Below are 4,241 nucleotides of genomic sequence, written 5' to 3'. Positions count from 1 at the left end.
AAGAAATATCTAGTGAATTCTATCTATCCCTTCCCCAAAGTTTCACTTACAATTAAGATATAGGTATTATTTGTATGAAGAACATACAAAAAGAGTTGGAAATTGTTTGGCTAGAAGGAAGACAACTCTTCAGAGACTACTGTTTGCAGTTTGCAGAATAGGATAATCTTCTCTAGGAAGAATAATGTCCACATAGCCGCACTATCTTCACCAGGAATCCCAGAGCCAGTGGATCGATCATGTAGCAGGAAGCCAAACCTTCTGGCTGCTCACAACATCACTCAGCTTCCCTTTCATCTTCAGGAAGTGTCTCTTGAATTCCAATCCATCACCCTTAGAAAGCCGGAAGTCGACCAAGATCTTCTCATCCATTTCTACCAAATTCACTTTGAAAATGAGTTCATTGTCTCTTCTATCAGTTGTTGATACAGTAACCTGATTCATACAACTTTTCTTCCACTGATAGCCCAACTTCTCACAAGTCTCTTTCAGGCATTGATAAGATTTGTCAGCATCCAGTTTGGTAAAAAATCGTGTCATTCTTTTGACCAAGAGCTGCCAGGGGTTCTGTGAGGATCCTGGGGTGCCGAGCAACTGCCTATTCAGAAGCATATGATCAGGACATGTGGGCTGGGAACAACTGATCCCTTGTACCAGTTTATCAATGTATGAAGGGCTGGTGTCCCATAAGGAAAGACCTGTCCGTGGTTCTGGCTGAGAACTGGAGTACTTCACATTTTCTTCACTAGAAGCACTGTTTACTGGAGAGAAGTCCAAATTCGATTGAATATGCTTAGAGAATCCGCCAGGAGACTCTGATACACCACCTGAAGTGACTCGGGGCCTCTTTGCCCCTAGAGGAGCAGAATCGATTTTTTTCCAAGGGTTGAGGTATGTTTTTTTTTTCTTTCCAATCACAATAATTCCTGACAATTATCACTAGGCTGGTCCCACGGCAATTCTCCAGCCAACATTGCAGTAAGTACTATTCCACAGGACCAAACATCAACTGGTTCTGCATGAAATTCTTTTCTCTCTAGAAGTTCTGGAGCAACATACGGTAAAGTACCACACATCTTGTTCAATAAACGCTCACGATTATTATGCCGAAACACTGTTGCCAAGCCAAAGTCAGAAATTTTGAGGTTATCCCTTTCAACCAATAGGAGATTTTCTGGCTGAATATCCCTGTGACTTATTCCAATACCATGCAGATAAACCACACCTGCCATGAGTTGATGGAAGAACCTCTGAGCATCTTGTTCAGGCATGCCTATGTCTGGCTCTATTCTATCCAAAAGTTCTCCCCCACTACAGTACTCCAGAAATAGATACTGGATATTGCCTTCTCTCCTGTGACCATAGAATTTCACTACATTCTCATGATTTAACATTTTATTGATACAAATCTCTTTCTTAATATTTTCTGGACAGTCTATGGCACGCTTCACGTCCACAATCTTCACTGCAACTGCTTCTTCAGTTCTTCTATTCACAGCAAGTTGAACTTCTCCATAGGCACCGTCTCCCAGGGTTTGCACCAAGTCCCAGTCTTCCACAAAGGGCACTGCCCTGCCACGACTCCACTAAGTCCCGCGGCTCGGGTGCTCTCGGCCAGCAGAGGAAGTCTTCTCTCCAGTCCCCGTACAACGGGCACCGCCTGGTACCCCACTCCTCCACCCTCCGAAACCGCCCCTCCGCAGGAGTCTCTCCGATCCTCTAGGCTCGGCGCCGAGAACTTTCTCTCGCTGTGCCCCTCCTAAATCATGTGGCCCCCGAACTCCGGCTCCAGGCGCTTTTCCCCCTCTACCGGCCGCCCTTCCTCACCAGGCCGTCCTTTGCCCGCCCTAGGCAACCCTTTTTATGTTTATGATGATTTGGAATTGTCAACAGTCTCAGCAAGTGTCAAGGCTGTGTTCTATTTTCTCAAATTGGGACTGGCTCCTGCACGGATCCCTGAACCACTCACAGTGGCCAGGGGAATGCAACGCTGTGATTGGCCAGGCCTGAGTGCCCCGCCCACGCCCAGAGTCTGGGAGGGAATGAATTCCCACGGCACTTGGCCTGAGTCTGGAGAGGGCTGGTCCTATGAGAGTGAGTTGGGGTAATTTTTCCTTGAAAGGTGTCATGATGCTAGGTGGCAAAAACAGTCACCGTTCACTTCAGGCTCCCTTCAGAGTTGTGATTCCTGGGGTGAAGCAGTTACCTCACAGGCCAGGGACCAACACCGCCAACGTCTACCAGGTCCATAGAGACCCAGCTTGACCAGTCAGCCTTGCTGAGTTCTGAATGATCCAGACAGACGTGGCCTCCCACGATTCAGGCACAGAAATCTGGCTTCGGATGAGAGCAGATTTCAGTGGCTTCTAAGCTTTCCTCCAGCTGGAAGCCTCAGAACCTAGAGTTCTAAATTTCTCTTTTGTTTTATATTGTATTTCTTCTCGTGTTTCCTTGTGCCTTCTTTTCAACAATGTTCTATTTAAACATCCTTTCCCTTTCCGTCCTAAAAAACTTCCCTGTTCTCTTGTTTGTGTCTGGCGTTCTCTGCCGCTCTGTCTCACTCTCTTTTTCCATCATCAACATCTATTTATCGAGCACCCACAGCAGTCAGGCAGTGTGCACAGCAACATGGGTGCAAAAACAAAGATCTATTAGCTACAATCCCTTGCCTCAAGTTTTACACTGTCTCTGCCAGAAAGAACCCATCATTCATGGCGAAGCTTAATGCAAAAGTAAAATATGTAAGTGCACATGAGGGATGCTGACTGCAGCTTCTGCATTCTCCCAAGGCTGGCCTTGCAGACAGACAGCTTAGCTGAAAGCATTTGTAACTATAAGAAGGAATCTAAGCCATCAGGATACATTCCTCTTCCCAGGGCTTGAAATTCCTCCCTTTGTCTATTAACACTTCTGAAAAATACCCATAACGCGAGAATCACTAGGATGCTGGATGCCAGGCATTTAGGATGGAAGATGAATTCATTCCAAGAGGTATGTTGCTTCTTAAGATGGGCAGTATCAACTTAAATGCAAGATGGCAGTTTTGACGCGGTGGGGGAGGGATTCTGGAGCGGAGATCCGTGCTGGGGAGGGGGGTTTGCATGGGGCTCCCTGAGGGCATCGTGTGCCTGTGATGCAGGATAAGGTGGGTACAGAGGAAGGATGAGGGCCCAGAGGGGGAGGGAACCTCTAAGTGTTGATTCCACACTTCTGTGCCAAGGACCACTCAGAATTCCACCCATTTATTATCCCTTGGTTAAGTTTCTTCCTCCTTTCTTTTCCTTTCCCACTCAACTGCCAGTTGGTGGGCAGTAGTTTATATGTGATTTAGAGCTCAGTGAACTAGACAAGGCATTTTGACTTTTGTTGAAGTTTAAAAATTGCACAATCCCTGTGATCGCTGGTTGCTAATGTCACAGGCTGGTGAGTAACTATAAAGGAAAGCAAAATCTTCCATTCCATCATGGGCTCCTTGCCATCATAGTGAATTATCACAAGAGCAATCCAAGGGCAGAAACACCCCTTTTGAAAGGGGAAAATGGAGAAGATTATTCATGGTATGGAAATTTTGAGAGACTGAAAAAATGGACCCTGGAAAAGGTGGGGGCAATCACACAGTAAGAAGGGAAAAAACACTATCTCACCTTTGAGTGTGAAATTAGTTTACCTTCGTTAAGACTCTAATCCCATGAAAACTATAAATATAGCATCCTGATTATTTAAGAGAAAAACACTAATTTTCAAGTTTGTGCTATTTCTAGTGATTCCAATCTGCTGTGCAGGAAGTGTGAGAGTGCTGATAATTAAGGAACACTATACTAGGCGGTGATAACACACCACCTCTGGATCCCAGCTCATGGTACCTTGTACATGTGACAAAATCAGATATGATACTGCTAAAATGTCAGAGCTGCACATTAGCAATTCTCTTATTTCAATACAATTCAGTGATGCTTAACTTCGTACTGCAATCCTTGTGTCAGTGTTCCTTGTCATAAATAATGCAAATTCAAGATAATTGTTACAAGGAAATTTTAAAAAGCCACAAGCTGAAATCATTTACAAATCACTTCTGCCCCGGCTTCTTGTCACTGACCTGCATAAATTGCACAATTCATAGTCAAGAGGATGAGGAGAGTTGATGGATCTCCTCCTGGCCTTCGAGAGTGTGAAATGTCAGAAAATGAACTCATGATCGTCTTTGCCCACCCACCCATCCCTAGACCCCTCTGATGACTCCC

The 4,241-nt window shown here is 45.2% G+C and overlaps 1 pseudogene; it reads right to left on the bottom strand.

The window, feature by feature from the left end:
- Positions 1-237: 237 nt before the first annotated feature.
- On the bottom strand, positions 238-1,290 carry LOC131749757 (serine/threonine-protein kinase Chk1 pseudogene; annotated as a pseudogene).
- Positions 1,291-4,241: the final 2,951 nt, after the last annotated feature.

Source organism: Kogia breviceps, unplaced genomic scaffold (genome assembly GCF_026419965.1).
Source record: "Kogia breviceps isolate mKogBre1 unplaced genomic scaffold, mKogBre1 haplotype 1 scaffold_446, whole genome shotgun sequence".
Taxonomy (NCBI): Eukaryota; Metazoa; Chordata; class Mammalia; order Artiodactyla; family Physeteridae; genus Kogia; species Kogia breviceps.
This window is presented reverse-complemented; position numbering and strand designations above follow the sequence as displayed.